This window comes from Toxorhynchites rutilus, chromosome 2 (assembly GCF_029784135.1).
Source record: "Toxorhynchites rutilus septentrionalis strain SRP chromosome 2, ASM2978413v1, whole genome shotgun sequence".
NCBI lineage: Eukaryota > Metazoa > Arthropoda > Insecta > Diptera > Culicidae > Toxorhynchites > Toxorhynchites rutilus.
This window is the reverse complement of record NC_073745.1, coordinates 320,353,917-320,373,717: the sequence shown is the minus strand read 5'-3', so window position 1 is coordinate 320,373,717 and position 19,801 is coordinate 320,353,917. Positions and strand designations below refer to the sequence as shown.

The 19,801-nt window shown below is 36.4% G+C and overlaps 1 protein-coding gene across 24 annotated transcripts in view; it reads left to right on the top strand.

The window, feature by feature from the left end:
* LOC129771300 (potassium voltage-gated channel subfamily KQT member 1) overlaps positions 1–19,801 on the top strand; it is a 1,095,885-nt gene that overhangs the window by 84,802 nt on the left and 991,282 nt on the right. For all 24 annotated transcript variants that reach the window (XR_008742331.1, XM_055774795.1, XM_055774796.1 and 21 more), the window contains exon 2: positions 6,078–6,934. The gene's annotated coding sequence lies outside the window, so the exon portion shown is untranslated. The remainder of the gene's footprint in view (positions 1–6,077; positions 6,935–19,801) is intronic.

Below are 19,801 nucleotides of genomic sequence, written 5' to 3'. Positions count from 1 at the left end.
TGTACGGTACAGATTACAGATTTTCGTCAAAAAGTACAAATTGGTACAGAGCTTTTCCGCGTGTGAAATTTCTCACGAAAATTTTATTGAATGATAGTACGCTACCTAAATTTAGAAAGACTATGTATAAGCATCATTAAACACACGAGTGATTCGAGGCTAGCAAACGTTAATGAACATTGTAGTAAGTAAATCAAGATATAAAGTAAGCAAGTAATATGATATTTTCTTATAAACAAATGGGTATTTTTTCATATTTCATGATTTTTCTTTATAATGAATAATTCCAATGGTACAGATTTTTTGAAGAAAAAGTACAGATGAGAAAGTTTTTTTTGTGGTACAGATTAAAATGTGGCAACACAGACTATAACTCTTAAACCAAGGTTTACTGGTCGGTGTGGTTTATGAGTGCTAAAAAAGGGGAAAACAGAGGCAAAATCGGAAGTCTCATTTTTCTACATCTACAAGAATGGTGGTCTCGAACCGACTTCCCCATGGTCCTGAACCGGTCTTCGATTTTTTGCAGCGATTGTACTTTCAATTGCCCGGAAATAAGATATACCACCAATTATATAGGTAACTAGCTGACCCGGCAAACTTCGTCCTGCCCAAAATTTGTTTTTTGTTATCACTACCTTCAAATATTCACGTTTTCTTACTATGAGCAAGTTCATGGGTCCAATCGCAGAACTGTTCATTGATTGATGTTCTATTCGACCCCGTTGAATTTACCTTTTACTATAAAATTCCTAGTATTTCTAACAAAACTCATTATTAAAATATCAGATTATTTTCGGACACAATTCTCGTTCAACATTTTTCAACTTGCAAATAAAATGTTTCTCCGTTACATGGAATAAATGTTTTATACAGACTATATGATAGAATAAAGAAAGCCCTTAATCGGACAATTCCTTCCTCGAGTTCTGTTTTTTTTTTGTATAGATAGAAGAAGATATAGAAGTGCGTTTCATCACATTAAAATCCACTTCCAGTTTCGAACAAAGATCAATTTTGCTAGCGCAAACATCAAATGGACTAACAGCACTTTTCACTATGTAATTGTAGAATATATGGGAATTTAATTTTCCGGATTTTCCCTTTCTCCTTCAGACTTTTCCGGAAAATTTCAATTGTCATATTTGGTTGGAATATTTTTGGTTGAAATATGTGTAATGTTTTTATGGAACCCCCTCTCCATTCCAGAGGAGTGAGGGGTGTCATACCATTATAGAAACATTTCTCATACCCAAAAACCCTCACATCCCAAATTGTGCTTGATTAGTTCTCGAGTTATGCAGAAGTTTGTGTTTCGTTTGTATGGCAGCCACCCTTAGAGAGCGGGAGGAGTGTCTAGCCACCATAGAAATGTTTATTGCATCCTAAAACCTCCACATGCCAAATTTGGTTCCGTTTGCTTGATTCATTCTCGAGTAATTCAGAAATTTGTGTTCCATTTGTATGGCAGCCCCCCCCTTAGAGACGGGGGTGGAGAGTCTAACCATTATAGAAACATTTATTGCATCCTAAAATTTCAATATGCCTAATTTGGTTTCATTTGCTTTATTAATACTGTTTATTAAATTTGTGTTTCATTTGTATGGAAGCCTCTTAAGGGAGGTGGAAGGAGTATCAAACCACTGTAAAAACATTTATTGCACCCTTAAACCTTCACATGCCAAATTTGGTTTCATTTTCTTGATTGATTCTCGGGTAATGCAGAAATTTGAGTTTCATTCGTATGGCATTCCCCCCTTAGAGAGGGGGGTGGAGAGTCTAACCACCATAGAAACATTTATTGCACCCTAAAACCACAATATGCCTAATTTGGTGTCATTTGCTTGATTAGTTCCCGTGTAATGTAGAAATTTGTGTTTAATTTGTATGGCAGCCCCTCCTTAGAGTGGGGGGAGGGGTCTCAAACTATCACGAAAACCTTCCCCGGCCCCAAAAACCCCTACATACCAATTTTTATGCTAATCGGTTCAGTAGTTTCCGAGTCCATAAGAATCAGACAGACAGACAGAAATCCATTTATATATATATATATATATATATATATATATATATATATATATATATATATATATATATATATATATATATATATATATATATATATATATATATATATATATATATATATATATAGATGGATAAATGTTACTTACGAGCGGAAAAAAAATTAAACTTGTTTTGACTTCCGGTTTGCTGATAATGGCTCTAAACCACTAACAATGATGGATACTCCCTGCGATATGGGTATTGAATGAAAGGACTATAACAGCGGAAGTCGAATATCGGTTTACGATGCCATTTTGGAAACTAAAAAGGTGGCCTTCGTAGGGGGTTTTCGTAACCTAATTGGTTGCGTGTCCGCCACGAAGCGAACAATCATGAGCTCATAACTCAGGGCCTCAACGGACCATCTTTGTGTCTTATTCTAACTACTCATCCAATGAACAATCATCATGTCATGGCAATCCCAGCTCTTCACTTCACATACAATCTGCTGGATCAGCAATTTGTGCTATTCATAACACAACAATGAAGGCCTTATACCAAAAGTCCCGCGGTGTGTATATTCCAACTGTGAACATTCGAACTATAGGAATATTCTTACGCCCAAAAAGGCGACATGCGTTGTGTATCGATAGAATAGGAATACTCTTACGCCTAAATGGCTACTGTGTAATATACATCATGAGCAAAAATGTACACGATAAATTCGGCTCTGTTACAGTTGAATTGCAAAATGATCCTAATAAAAATAAGCAGATGGGATAAAAAAAATGATGGCTTTCGGTCAGTTGGGTAGACAGCTAGACAAGAGTTTTAGCGAGACAAAGCGAGGTTTAGAGCGAAATGACGGCAATAAAAGAACGCTTGCACAAACTGAAACGGAAACGAAAATGGAAACGGAAACGGAAACAAATGCTACGACAACGCTTAACGCTCAAATCCCAACGCTCACCTTTCAACGGTCAATACGCGAACACAAACGCCCACAAACATATCAAAAACAAAGGGTCGCTTCAGGACCCACCCTGATTTTTTTTCAATTAACGACATGCCGTGTACTACATGTAACAGGTAAATTCAATTTATATAGCTCTTTCTAAAGAGCAGACCATAAGCAATAGAATTTGCCTAGTTTTATAACTTTTCGACATCTGCAAGAATATTACTGATATACTGATTTTCCGCACGGGTCAAAAATCTAGCTTTTCCATTGAAAACACAAAACGCGCCGTTTGAAGCTGGGATTAAGGGAGCTGGAGAAAGACCACCATATAACCAAATTGTCGGCGTAGTGCCACCTTTCATTTGACTCTACTAAAAATTCGGTAGGTAGTGCCATTGTGGTCGGTTCAGGGCCACCGATTAGATTAGGGCAACCTTCCTCTATAGATTCAGTACTACTCTTATTCGTATTTTAATGCTATCCTTTTTTATTAAGGATTGTGTGAAAAAAATAAAAACTATGTTTTTAACCATAGCTCTTATAGTGAACTATACGGGGATTCAAAAAAAAAAATTACGTAATTTTCTAATTTGGAACCCTATGACAGATGGCGCTACGTCCGCCTCATCAAACTTTCACCTACACATGCATAATGACAATCATGCGATTGACGTCAATCCTGATAAAATACCGGCTGGAGAGCACGTGTAAATCCAATGCACATGTTGTTGAATGCATTGCTGGAACCATGATAGGCGACTGCACAGCGACACGAGAAATTGTGGTTCGAAGAACAAACAATAACCTTGAAGGCATCGTAGATTCGACATTCATTCATTCTTTTTTAGCGGTACTAACGTTCTTAATGTTCCTAACGATCGCCGTCTCGAAGTAGTATTACTTGTGTCATTCTCGTTGATCCTTACTTGAGATTTCTGTGTCTGTGCCCCTCAAATGTATTCTGAGTGACAAGCTCTACAATGTATGTGGCCACAGCACAAGTCAGAATAAATTTCTTTGACGAAAAATCCCTCGGCCGTTCTGAAGGGATAAGACGGATATTGCATGAACATTAAACAACGAGATCCTGCCAATGGGGTTCTCCATTATTTTCTCGGTAGCTGGCATTAGTGATCAATATCTCGCGTAATATAGATTATACAATTTCAAGTTTAGACTCGTTATAAAAGTGGCATTTCACACAAAAAAAATTACTGTTTTTTGTTTGTTCCATTCAGTTGTGTGTTACAGGGTGGTACAATGGAGATCACCAAAGAGAAAATTCGGTTCATTCTACAATCTTTCTTTTATAAAGACGAAAATGCAAGGAAGGCCGCGGAAATTGTGAATGGTTTGTATGGTGCCGATATTGCAACAGTAGAGTACGTGCAATTCAATTTATTTAAAAAAAAATTTTTTTTATTTTTCAATAAATTTTTTGATTTTTTTATAGGTGCAATACACTAAATTCAGATTTCTACAGTCAACAAATGGACTGTTTGAAACTATTGATTGACCAGAAACGTTCAGAATTGGCCAAATGAAGAGGCGTTGTGTTCCATTAGGACAACGCAAGGCTACACAATTCCAAGAGCTTGATTGGGACGTTTCAATGCATCTACCATTTATTCCGGACCTAGAGATTAAGCGATTATCACCTTTTTCTCGCAGTGCAAAATTTCCAGAATGATAATAAATTGGGATCCAGAGAAGATTGTAAAAACTTGCTGCTAGAGTTTTTCGCTAGTAAGGTCCAAGCCTTCTGTGATAGGGACATAATGAAGCTACCCTTAAGAAAGGCAACAAATTTTACAACAAAATGGTGCATATTTGACCCAAATCGGACTATTCGAAGCATATTCAAAATAGTTTTGAATTCACCCAAAAATAATGGATTACTTTTCCCCCAATCTAATATTTATGAACATGTGGTTGGAGGATACACAACAAACAAGAGAGTGGCGCTCGATGAATTTCTATGTGTATCGTATTCGATAATTCGAACAGCAACGTTAATAATTTTTACAGATTGGATGGATTGACGAATCTACGTTATATCTATAACCAGATGGCGTAGTGAGTAAAATGATGTTTTTTGGGTTGGAATTAGATTGAATTTTTTAGAAAAATCAGAAAAAAATATTTTTCTTTAAATTTCTCGCCCTTTCTGCCCTGGAAATTTTACATTGTGGTAGGAATGTTATGAAAGAAGGCTTGGCATATGTGTTGTAATTCACATTTTTTACCAGGTGAACAAGGCGTAGCATGTGTTGCGCTTCAAATACTGAAGATCCTTCTCGTATCGACCAAACGGAATGCCCTACATAACCAATGAGATCAACCAACTGAATGTGATATCGATTTCGTCGCCATTATCTACAGCATGACCATCTGGAAGTTAGCCGACGCGGTCAGGACATCGTCATTCTACGATGCCTTGAGCTGTGCGATTGTTAGCATGGTCGACATATACCAAAGTTAAAGAGCAAACGACTGCGATTCCTACGATACAATCAACAGAAGCAGTGTAGGGAAGAACACATTCACTGGCGAGACGCTATCATGAGCAACACCGACACAGCCTTTGATCTTGTCAGGCCAAAAAGGCCAAGAAGTCTTCAGTGAGCTCCACTACAATATTACACGTATTCTGTCCCACACATTGCTGGATATATTCGGTTGAATGACAAAACCGATTATTACTTTCTGGTACAAATAAAAATGGGACAACACTGATTGTAAGCTTGTTTCATCAATCAAAACGTGCGGATAGAAATTTTAATAAGTTTACAAACGAAAACATTATTTCTTTCTTCATATTTTGGGTTCATTTTGCATTGATAACTCCCTATACTTCATAACATTTCGAAACCAAGCAAAAGGGTTGTTCTTCATTTCCGAAAATTCCTTAAAAAAGGAAACAACGTATGCATCGTTTAGAATCAGCTTGAACAAAAATAGCCGACGTGTTCTGTTCCAACAGACGTTAAAGAAATCTCTAATTGATACCATTTAGTAAATGTCCAAGCCCGCCTAAAGAAATCTTTCCCAGAAACAGAAGCAGTAAATTCTAATTTAATTCTCCATTTTTCCTTCTCTCTTCCGACAGGCCGACATTTTTTCGCGTTCACTTCTACTCAATGTCCATCAACGAGCCAAAGGCGGGCTCGTGTACATCCGAGTTAATTCCAAATGTAAATATTCCACAACGCCCATCTCACAATCGCCCATCGCTGAACAGTTTCATTTTTTTCCCGTGAACGAGAGGAGAACAAACATCTGAAGGCGAATAAAACAAAACAAAACAAGAGCACAAACAACGCAAACAACGCAAACACACCCACGTTGGTGCAGTCGACCGAAGCATGAGACATATATTCTGAAGTAGGAAGGAGTGAAACAGTTTTTTTATTTCCAGTTTTCACACATTTTTGATCCGCCAATGTCGAGTTTTTGGTGAAACAACGCGGGCAAACAATTTACCGGGCGGCTCCACTGTCGGTTGACCTAAGCGCGGGAATCAGTTCACGTGAGGTGTGCTCCATGAAGGAAGCAAAATAAGATAAGCCATAGTATCCCGGAGGAACGTCAATTGATAAGGCTCCATCAGACGTTGAAAAACCAAACAACGAAACGAAAATCGAATTGAATTACTAAATCGGGCGCGCAGAGCGTTGCTCCCTACATGCCAACGACATCGGAATGCTTTCCCTGAATTTGATTAGTGAAATAAAAAGTCAATCAAACGAAGAAATTTACCAAGAAGATTGCTGATTGCAGTGAAGTGCGAGAAGTGTGTTGGGAAAGCAAACGGAATGCAAAGAAAGTGTTCCCGAGTGTGAGGTAGAGTCATCCATTGTTCGATGGATTTCACCCTTTCCCGTCACTTGCATTTGTGGATAAAAAGGCAACAAAGTCACGAATGACGAACGTTATCGGAGAATCGGATTCGTCTTCCCGAAAGCGGTAAGTGGAAATAGCCCGGGTATCCTACATAACATGAGCCTCGCTTCCAATTAGCCGAGTAATCCAAGCCGGTTCGCTGTAAACACTCTCAACCAGCGAATCGTGCTCTAATTAATCCCGTTCTGCTTACGGGTGGGAAAAATAAATACACTGTTAATGAATGGAAAGTTCACTGTGTTCAGTGCCAGGTAAGCACTTGGGAAGCTCTTCAGCGGAAATGTGGGGCCCGCTTTTTTCCACGGTGAAATGTAAAAATCGCGTTAGCTCATCGCCGCCAAAATGAGCTGAGTTTTAAACATCGTCATGCTATGGTCTTGATTGTTTCCTGATGATAAATGTCTGTATACTGGATGAACATACAAAGTCAAGTGTTTCACCGCTGAACTTTTCGACCGGGCAGTGAGGCAAATCGGACTAACTTATTAAAGTTTCATCTGCATCAGTGGTAACTGTTATGGGTTGGGATATTCTTTGTAACCTAATCAATTCAATCGTATTGCATCCAGATAGCTAGTAGACGTTTAAGATGGCATAGATTATAATGCCAAAAAAGGAATGTATATTACTATCGCGTAACTTAATACACTATGTATGGTGATGGGTCCAATTTTTATCTCGCATATTATGTCTCTTTACAACTAATGACTTATATTCGAATCGGGATGCAGTTTATGTATCTCGATCAATTAAATATTTTCAGGGCCTCAGAACTAAAATGAATAATGTCAAACATATGTGATTCTGTAACAATTTTATAAACACACATGTTATTGAAAAAAAAATCGGTTCAGTGGTTCAAAAGTTATAAGTTATTGAAAAAAGTCGTTTTTGGGAAAAAGTGGAAAAAATGGATTTTTCGGACCACCCTAAAACGGAAATGGGAACGCTAATAAAAAATATAAAAATACGGGTCTAATGTTTTGCGATAGAGAACAAAATTACCACTTTTGACGAAAATCTGAGAACCAGTATATAGGTTTGACATGAAATGGCTGTATAGAGTAGTGCGGGGCAAAGGTGCGCACTTATTGAATTGAACTTCTGAGATAACTTGTAATAAAAATAAATGCTTTATCATTACCAGCGGAAGAAGCATCATTACTACACCCAAAATTGATTTTTAGCTCATGTTTTGTCATCCCGATTTATGACATTAAAAGAGACATAACATAACAGAAAATGTCATAACTGTCAAATACTGGTAAGCATTTGTATTTATAATATACAGTGACTCAAATCCGTAATCGTACTCCACCGTGCAGATCTCTTTTCTCTTCTTTTGAAAGTCGAAAACAAGCTTTCAGAACATTCTATTTAGAGAAAATTATAGTGTCATATGAAATTTAAAAGGTTTGCTATCTGTTTTCAGAATAATGGTTTTTATTTCTCTAAAAATGGCGAATGTATGTGCTAATGTATGCAAATTGACTCAAACTCATAATCGTACGCTGGTTGAAATCTCTACTCGATTTCGAAGGCGTTGGCCAATTTTCTAATTCCATCATTATTATGGTATTCCTTGTTCATTGCAACTATCTTTAGCTGTCTTTAGCTTTATCTACGAGTTTTTTGGTGTATTCAGAAGGTATATTTATCAATTCTTCCATTAAGTGGTTTTTAAAATAATTATTTTTAGAAATTTAATGGTTTCTAAATTTCCTACACAGATAACTTCCTTAGTTTTGACATAGGACTATGTCTTTGATTTATATATAGGGGGGTCACTCTACGAAAAATGTAACGATTCATCAAGAGTTTTCAAACGCATATTAATCAAAATTGTTATTGCGACATATGTTGTGTTACATACCATTATACAGGTAATTTATCCAGCAATTTTTTTTGTTCAAAATATGAACTATAGTAAATAGTAATATATATATATATATATATATATATATATATATATATATATATATATATATATATATATATATATATATATCTATATATATATAAAGGGTGTGTCACATCAAATTGCATCACGAAAAAAACGCTGTAGAAATTTAATTTTTAGGAATTATATCTTCAGCTTTCGCTTATAATCAGATAAGAGTGTATAGATCACGTTGGCCATGCTTCACTGTCAATTTTTCGTAAATTTGGAAAAATGTCGTCGAACGAAAAAGAGCGTCGTGAATTAATCCTGCGCACTCATTTCGAGAGAATCCGGAGTTGTCACGTCGGGACATCGGTAAGATGCTGGGAATCGTCCAATCCACGGTCAGCAGAGTACTAAAACGATACTTCGAGAACCTAACCATCGACTGGAAGGTGAAGAACGGCAAAAATGGATGCTTCGTCAGTGAAAAAGATCACAAGCGCGTAGTTAAGCAGTTTAGACGTGATCCGAGAAGTTCGGTCCGGGATGTCGCCAATAAGCTGAATTTGTCAAGTTCATTCGTCCAGCGGACCAAGCAGCGGGAGGGCCTGCGTACATATAGGGTTCAGAAGGCTCCTAACCGCGACGAAAGGAAAAACATGGTGTGGAAGACGCGAGCCCGGAAGCTGTACACCGAAATGCTGACGAAGCCGCATTGCCTGGTAATGGACGACGAAACCTACGTCAAAGCGGACTTTCGTCAGCTGCCGGGCCTGTTGTTCTTCTCCGCAGAGGACAAATTCAGCGTTCCGGAGGAGATTCGCATACAGAAACTATCCAAGTTTGCCAAAAAGTACATGGTGTGGCAAGCGATGTGCTCTTGCGGAAAGCGGAGCGCCCCCTTCGTGATGACCGGTACGGTAAACGGGCAGGTTTACCTTAAGGAGTGCCTACAGAAGCGCTTACTACCACTATTGAAGCAGCACGAGGGCCCGACCATCTTCTGGCCGGATCTCGCTTCGTGCCACTATTCAAAGGACGTGTTGGAGTGGTACGAAGCCAACGGGGTCACCTTCGTGCCAAAGGAAATGAACCCGCCCAACGCACCGGAGCTTCGACCAATAGAGAAATATTGGGCGATTATGAAGCAGGCCCTCCGGAAGAACCCAAAAGTTGTCAAATCGGAGGCGGACTTCAAGAGAAAATGGATTTCTGTTCAAAAAAAACTACAACCTGACGTTGTACAGAACCTTATGGACGGGGTAAAGAGGAAGGTGCGAGCATACGGGCTTGGGCTCGAAGTATGAATAAAAAGAAAATGCCAAAAGTTGTTTAATAGTTTTTATTTTACTGTCTAAAATTTTCAAAAGGATCGGTATACTGGGCGAATTTCTGCAGCGTTTTTTCCGTGATGCAATTTGATGTGACACACCCTTTATATATATATATATATATATATATATATATATATATATATATATATATATATATATATATATATATATATATATATATATATATTCGCGCGCGACTGTTCTCGTCGGCTTACTAATTTAATCTGAATCTTTATTCAATTTCTTTTTGGTACAATACGAGTTGGAAATCATTATTACTTGGAGAGATGTTGAATCGGCATAATTTGATGCCTCCGCGGTTGGTCTCTGCTGCGATCCGGTTCCGTTGTTTACAGTCACAGCACGTCTTATGCCGTGGGTATGGTTGCTGGTTTGATTATATGGGCCTGGCGATAACTTGTGGACCTGGCGATAACTTCTCCCTTTGGTAAGAATGAGACGACCCGGCTCACTAAGGATGATTTAGCTTCTTCGGATGCTGTTATGGGATTTTCTGCTGGTTTTGGTAAACGATCTAAGAAAGATTCGTGTGGTTGAGGTTTTCCAAGAATTCTGATATTGATGCTTTTGGATTTTATTAAGTACAGCACGATCATTATTATAACTCCCAGGATACTGGCAATAGATAAACTCATTGATGAGTAATGGTGAATTTTATAGCTTTCCACCAATGAATCCAGATGATTTCTGTTGATAATGTGTAGATCTTCAATAGCGGTCTGGTTTTGGGTAATTTGTACTTCGATTTTCAAACCATCGAAAGGGAGTATTATTGGAATTTCGTTTCTGATTATTTCTGTGTTTGTAAATGTTGTTTTGTTCACCTCGATGCTGCAGTTATGAAACTCAATCAAAAATAATCCAGATAAATTTCTATCAGTAATTCCGCAGTTTGTTTTGATTTCCAGAGGAATCATAGATTTTAAAACGACATGGTGATCAGTTAGAAGCTTGATTTCATTTTTCCGTTCATATTTTTCAAACGTACAATTTCCAGTAAATCCTCGTAATATTTTTGAGAAGCATTTATCATCGCTGTAGTTTAGGAGCATGTCTTCGTTACAAATGTTGTTCTGCTCGATCTGCTGACATTCTCTCGTGATGAAGTAAGTTCCTATCTCGCTCGTCATTGCTTTGTTTGCTGGTATGTTCAATATCTTGTTTCCAACTGGTAAGGTTTCTAGTATCAAATTACTATATGTTACATTTTGAAGAGAAGGTATCTTGACTACAAATATCAGTTCAGATGAATTAAAAAATGCAGATATTTCAAGGAAGTCGTAAGCCTGCTCTATATTTTTGATTTCTATGCCTTTTTCTTCTAATCTTTGTATTGAAAACAAAAGTTCTTCTGGGTGGAGGATATGTTTCGAGATAATGTTAAGTTTTGCTAAATGAATCGACTCTGCTATGTCCTTGAAATGTGAGATTAAGTTATCTAGTAACATGTTGATTTTCATTACATCTTTGATTATTTGTATTTGTTTTGCTGTGTTATCCATACGAGCCTGATTGAAATTTTTGACAATGATTTCTTGCTGTTTATTAATTTGTTTTATAATTGTATCTATTCTGTTATTCAATTGATAATTTATCTTGGCTTGTTTGTTATTTTCATTGATAAGTTGATTGCCTTTAATTCTTAGCTCCTCCAAATCTTTAATAATTTCATTGTAATCTTCGTTATCCAAGTTTCCGGTGATAAATTTTATTCCGCTTCCCACAAAATTCAATAATCCTCTTTTGGGTCGTGGTTTATTCTGAAGGCTATGATAAAGATAGTTAAGATTATTAAATTTTGAAAGGATAATTTCGTTCAATTCCGATGTATTGCAAATATTCTTTATTCCGTCGATCATATTTTTTATCGTTATCAAAGTGGGGTGATAAATTTCGAAATCTATGATGTGGTAAATTTTGTGTTCCCCATCTTTGATGTAGTTTTTACCTGATGCTATTGCTAGCAGACCTGGATTGTGATTAAGTTCCATTATTTGTATGGTAGGTTGCCTGCCCATAGTTCCAGATACTAAAACGAGAAATAAGAGAGTTCGGACGGCGGTCCATATCCTAAAATAGAAAAATAGATTAGAGTTCATTTTATTACTTCCTTATTCTACGCATTTTTGCTTTATGTAGTTTCCTATTTTTATCGTCTTCATACGTTTGGTTCCTGTCTTCGACAACTTTAACAGGTTGAAACCATTCTTTAGTTTTTGCTTTAATACCCTGCCGTCTATTAAAAACTGTTTGATCGGCTTCAAGTAATGGTGGGTCTTCTCTAGATGCATTTTGTTGTTGATGTTGTTTCTGCTGTGTATCAGTAGCTCTAGCCTCTGCTTCTTTATAAATTTTGTCACGGTATTCCAAAAGCTGGGCTCTATCTAAAGGTCGTTCTTCTTCGCTTTTTATTCCGTAGAATATTTCGCGAGGTCTCATATTGGTAGAGCTGTGAATTGTATTATTGTACAAGCTACACGATATTTGAAACATTTCCTTATTGGTGACATTCTCATATTTGTCTTTATTGCATCTGAAAATTTCTTCTATTGTTGAATGGAATCGTTCTACCGTTCCATTTTGTTCACTGTAGTTGGTTGGTGTAAAATACTGTTGAATATGAAGTTTGTCTAGCATGTCCCGCATTTCAATGGATTTGAATGCTGGTTCATTATCAGATATTATCATTTTAGGTGTTCCGTATAATGAAATAAATTTGACAATAGCTTTTCTAATGTCGACTGTGGTTCTTGATTTAATAGGAAGTAGAAATCCAAATTTAGACAGTTTGTCTATAATTGATAAAAATAAATTAGGTTGGGATATTAACACATCAATGTGGATAATATCCAATGGTTGCTTTGGGATAGGGGTTTCGCCTAGAAAAATCTTATACGGTTTTCTCTCATACTTCATTCGATTGCAGGTATTACATAATATGATAAACTTCCTTATCTTAATTTTCATTTTTGGAAAATAGAATCTTCTTCTCATTACTGCCAGATTTTCTTGAATTCCACGATGTGCAATTTCGTGAGTTTCTTCAATTAAAGTATCTTGCTCCTCATCGGATCTCACGTCTATTAGTAAGCGTTGTGATATTCTAACCTTGAAAGTACGACATCTACTGAAATAATTTTTATAAACTATTTGAATTTGGTTTATGAGATTTTCTGGACATATTATGCAATTTGTGCGTCGAGGGTCCATATATTCTTCAAACATTTTAATTAGAAACGGTACGCCAAATATTACTTTGGTAATAGTCCGCCTGTAAACTCTGGGAAACACTTCTTCGAAAGTAGTACTTTCTTCACCAATTTTGAGTATAATTTGATTATGGAAATAATTTATGGGAGCCTCTGTGCATTGTATGAATTCTGAATCATCAGTATTCGCTGAATGCACGGTGATATCAAAAAGTCTTCGGTTTATTGGAACTGGAGTTGTTGAGCGAATTTGTGTTTCAAAATTAATCAATTCGAATTCAAAGGGTTTCTCAATGTTAATTTTAGTAGGTTCCTTTGAGTAATTAGTAATTGTCATGAAAGCACGATTGTTTACGGCGTTGTATATTCCAGAGTGAATAAATGTGGTATCGGAAATATTCATGTCAGTGTTCACGAAGAAATCTCCTTCACTGATTGTTACTGGAAGGCTCACTACTTTCGTTTCTTCAGGATTCAATTGTATTTCAGTAGCAAACGGATATTTTCTTTTCATTTTTATTTTCCCAGTAGGAAATTGTAACTCATTTGTATTTGTGAGAATGTCGATTCGAAGCATTTGTAAAGATTCGTAACCAATCAGTCCATCAAAAAATGGATGAAAGTCAAAAACGTAAAATTGCAATTTTTGTGTTTGAGGCACTTGAATGAATGGATAGAATTCTACAAAACGATTAATTGTATGAGAACCGTTAATATTAGTGACAATGGCTGGATCGGTGTGTCTGCAATTTTCAAAGTTAACATGTCGGGTGCTAATGTAGTTTTTATTTGCCCCGGTATCTATTAAAAATTTTAAAACTCCTTTCGAAGAAGGAACTTCGATATAAGGTATGAAATTATTTACGTTGGATTGAATTCTGCATCCTGCTGTCGAAAATTTAGGTCATCGATTTCATTTGTGATTTTCTCTTCGTTATTGGTTTCAATTTGTTGGTCTGATGGCTGGGTTTCTGAGCAAATCTCATTGCTTTGGTTTTCGAAATTTTGATATGCGTAATAGTATTCGTCATTATTGGGGTAATAGTAATTTTCAGGATTTAATTCCTCAGGAATTTGGAAGTTGGGTCTATTCATATAATTGACTTGACGAGTTCTCATGGAGTGGTCAACCTCCATCGGTACCGGTCTCGGTTGTTGATCGTTGGGTCTTTGTACATACGCGTCCCTTTGGGGGTTCGGTAAGTTAAAGCGTGGTTGATTGAAAGATTGTGAGTGATGAGCTCTTGGAGGTGGATGGAAAGGTGGTTGCAATGCTCTAGGTTGTGGTTGAAATGCTCTATGTTGTGGTTGGAATTGTCTATGTGGTGGTTGGAATGGTCTATGTTGTAATTGGAATGGCCTAGAATGTTGCTGTGATGATCTAGGGTATTGTTGGAATAAATTTGGGATCGAATTGTTGGGTCTTGGTGGAATTGGGGGTGCAGCTTTAAAAGGGTTTCTAACATAATTATAATTTCCTTCCTCGAGGCAGAGTCGTAACGCTTCCTTTAGTGTTTTTGGACATTGCGCTCTTATGATTGGTCCAAGTGGATCCTTTAATCCTGCCAAAAATACTTTTAGACCTAATTCTTGATAAAATGAATTTTTCGCTGCTTTCACGTCAGCATTATTTTCGTTCAAATTGAGAAGATTCACTAGCAGTGAAATTGAATGAGAAATCCGACTATAAAATTCTTCTACGGTAGTCCTCTGGTTCGATTTAAATAAATCCCGCGTGAGGGAAATTTCGTCACGCTTATCGCTATAATGTGTAATCAATGTGTTTTTAATATCGTCCCAATCTGTCGAGGTGCCGTAAATTTCCAGAACGGTATCGGCATCTCCTATTATTTTGCTACGGATGGCTTGCATCCAGACTTGAAATATAGGGGAATTTCTAGCTTCGGCCAGAAGTGGAATTAAATTGTCGATGCATTTGATGAAACTGTGCAGTTTCACTGGGTTTCCATCGAAACAAGCGATGTCCCTTATGATTTGTGGTGTTTGCAAAGATTTTATGATTGTTTCTGTTCTGGCAAAATTGTTGGCAACATCGTTTTGAACGTTCACAGGTTCAGGTTGATGTTGAATAATTTGTGCTGCTTGCGGAGCAACAATTTGTGGGGCGGCATATTGAGCAGCGCGTACTGCTTCAACGGCGCCTTGTATCTCAAGCTGAAGCTGTTGAATTTGATCATCTCGGTCCATGATGGCTTGTTGCAATTCTGCAATATGCGCATCCATTTTTACTTTAATTAATTCCGCACTTGATAAAAGTAAATAATCAAATCACTATTTTACGGTGTACTTATTGTTCTTTTGAAAGTATTTTATTTCACTTATATCTCTTATTTATTTAATAGAATAAACTCTTTAATTATTTTGGCACTTGATAGATAGTTAAATCGTAATTGAGTGATTGGTATGTATTGTTTTATTTCACTTTTATTTTTCTTATTTATTTAGTAGAATAAAATAAAATTCTTACCTTAGAAAAAGAAATGGTCCCATATCCTTTGGGTTCTTTTTATGTAGAAGCAGGTCGTTAGCTCCGTGATGTGTGCTGCGTTTTGTATCTGATATGCACTCAGGGAACACTTTCACTAAACACTCAACACGGGGCGCTAACTAATCCTACCGACTGCGCCACTTAACTTCCCATGTGAGGAAGTGGAGTTTTTAAAAAAAGACTAACTAAACTAAGCTAAAGCTAGAAAGGAAAACGCGACTGTTCTCGTCGGCTTACTAATTTAATCTGAATCTTTATTCAATTTCTTTTTGGTACAATACGAGTTGGAAATCATTATTACTTGGAGAGATGTTGAATCGGCATAATTTGATGCCTCCGCGGTTGGTCTCTGCTGCGATCCGGTTCCGTTGTTTACAGTCACAGCACGTCTTATGCCGTGGGTATGGTTGCTGGTTTGATTATATGGGCCTGGCGATAACTTATATATATATATATATATATATATATATATATATATATATATATATATATATATAATAAATATAGTTAATAATTTGACGATTAGAATGGGTATGTTTTCTCACGAGCGAAACAAAAGACAAATAAACTTTCCGCATACTGCGGAAAGTTTTCCGTGCATGCGGCAAGGCCCAGACCGAGATAGATATTGCTCTCCTTCATGCGATCCTTATTTACTCTTAGAAAACACTTTCTAACTTCATTTTATAATCAGGTGCAATATTATCACGCATTTGCTGAACAGCATCATTAGCCTTATGGATAGCGTGGTCGTGTAAAACAGTCTTGCTTCCTAGTCTAACGGTCGCCCACGTAGGTATTCCTAGGCGCCCGCCTGCTGGTCTAGGATAGTGTCTCTGCATTACATTGAGTATACTGATCTCAATGAAACATACAAGTAGGGGGATTTTTTCGTGTATATTTCTGTTTAATTTTTGTTATGCCCAAATTGTTATTTATATGATTCTTACACATACACCAAAACTTGTACTAATATGTTTCTAAAATGACAAATTAAGAATGTTGAAAGCAATTATACATCCGGTATAAGGTTTCGAAAAGCTATAGAAGTAAATACTTTTAGAAAATTTCGCCTTTGAAAATTGTAAATTACAGAATGTGTATTCTAATGAAGCTTTGTCATTCTTATTTTGACTAATTGTGTAAAATATTGCTATCGATAAACATAGTCATGAATAGAACAGCAGTGATGAGTGGGAATTCAGGATATTCTTTAATTAGATATTAGTATTTCAATGATTTGAATGTACTTCTAAAGTAAGCTCTTGAAAAGAGGTATAGAAAATTTTACCCATGACGGAACGCAAATTCGAGATATTACACATAGCCGACTGGTATATTACCTAGACCAGGGATTTTCAAAGTGGTCGATATCGATCATTTTACTAGATTACATTTTACTAGAAAGCATTATTGTTGTACTTTTTAAAAAAATCAACAAAAAAGGTACATTAGTTCGTACAAGATGAAACATTCGGCAAGTAAAATAGTATGAACAAGTGTGTTTTGCTTGATCTGTATTTGATACATATGCGCAAGCTTGCTCTTAGGTTGCATGTTCATTGGCGTTCTGAAACTCGTTGAAGCTTGAAAGATACGCTCATCAACTAATTTAATTATAATATAATATCAATAAATATTACATAAATATTACATAAATCTCTATATATAAAAATGTAAGGTAAAATCTGTTGGTAAGCGGAAAACCCGAAGAAGGAATGGTCCGATTGTAACCTCCTGTATTTTGTTGTATTCGTCTCTTCGCGTAGATCAATATAGTGGAGAGAAAAATCGAAAAATCCTGAAAGAAGGTCTGAAAATTCGGAAAATTGAATTCCCACATGTTCGAAAATTACATCATAATAAGCGTTGTTAGTCCATTCGATATTTGCGCTATCCAAATTGATCTTTGTTCGTAAGTGAAAATGGATTCTCAGTCGAAATAACGCATTTCCATATCTTATATCTATAAATAAAAATGGAAGGCCAAATGTGTTGGTAAGCGCAAAGGGTAATCAATCAATGCAGAGTTCAGTGATTGGACTCACTAACGTTCACTTAGTAAGAAAACGTGGATATTTGAAAGCATTCAAATCAAAAAAAATCTATTTCGGGCGGACGAAGTTCGTCGGGTCAGCTAGTATTATAATATAATTATAAATAAATATTACAACATTATCTTCCTGCCTCTGAAATTACTAAGTATTTTGTTTGAATAAGAAAGAAAACTGTAGATAGAATTTTTAATGAAATTTGGCCATAGGAGTATGAGGTATCACTTCATTTTGGACAGGGGGTCTCTTGTCCGAAATAGTTTCAGAAACCCTGATCTAGATGAACGAGCAGTTTTCCCCCTCTTCTCCATATTCTCCTATTCTCCTATATTTCCTCTAGTAATAGTTCTTATACTTGAGGTAATTGAGGCAAATGATACTTTATGGGTGTATTTTATATGAAAAATAAATGTTTAATGAGCATACGAAACGCTGATTACCTTCAAACATTCCCCGATATTTAATTTTGAGACTCTAAAGAAAATAATATTTGACTTATCAATTGTATAACAATCGATAGTTATTTTCTTTTATAGAATTATATATCATTTAATATTTATTAGTATGATCTATTTCCCCTTTAATTTAAATTATGTTTTATTTATAGTTTGGGTACTCATTTTCTAATAATTCGTTAATACAGTCAATGTTGGTAGACCGCAGTTTGGCCACCCCTGGTGTAGAGTGTGTAGGCACCATCAAGTGAGGTGGAGGGGATGTTTTATGGGTGGGGAAGGGTGGTTGTTATGGTCGAAGATGATTTTGGTATGTGCGGATTGATTCTTGGCACCTAGAAATATGATAACGAACCGTCCACATACACAATTTTTGGAAGGCAGAAGACTGACAATATAAGATAGCTAAAAATGTTCAACATTTCAAACAGAATCCTTTTTTTTAACAGATCAACATAGTAACGTTCACTTGATTTTTTTGAAACTCATTGTTGAAAAAAAAAACAAAAATAAAAACATTTTTCATTTGAAATTCATTTTGAATTATTTTGTTTATTCTTTTTTCTCAACTTTTCGATGCTTTGTCTTAGAGCGTTGTTGTGGATATGTTTTGATGTTTCCTCATGGAGCTAGAAGTCTAATCCCTTCCTGCCAGTCTTGCAACTTGGTTGAATTCGTGCTGGAGGTTGTTCGCTTCCGCAGAATCAAAAGCCATGCGTCGTAAATTTTGAGAGTCATACCATAGAAACCTTTGTCCAGTGCTTTGCAATGGTTCGCCAGATCCTCAGACTGCTCACTCGTAAATACTGATCTGAACCGCCTTAGGTGCTCGCTGGCACATCCCAGCTGTAGTAGAAATGTAGATTCAAATTCAAATAATAAATCACTTACTGATATGAGATTTCAAATAATAAATCACTTACTGATATGAGCTTCTTACTCAGAGCTGATTCAGAAATACCCAGGTCTGCCGCTTTTTGACTCTGTCCCGAAGCCTCTGTTGGGCCATTTCGAGCATTTCTGGAGTGCATTTCATCGAATTAATTTTTTTCTTCTTCTGGATTCCGTTAAAAGTTTGTTTAAAACATTTTATAATTTGTTTTTGAGAGCAAAACGCTGGTGCGCACTTTTGCCCCGCAAAGAATTATTGAACTAATCGAATTTCTCAAAACAAGCTCTTACAAAAATGAATACGAACTATTGTCTACTATAAAATGAAGGTTTCCTTGACAATGTAGTTTCGAACTTTCCACTTATTTTAGGTAACTAAATCGTTATCCCCAAAATTGAAAAAAATAGATTAAAACAACGCAAAACTCTCCTTACCCCATAACTTTTTTCCCCTTTCATGAAATGAATCTTGTTTATATGTGTTAACTGCTGGTGTAATAATGTGTCAAACGAATACACTGTTGCCGAATTGTTATGCTCGTTTGTTCCAAAAAGGCCAATGCGCACTTTCG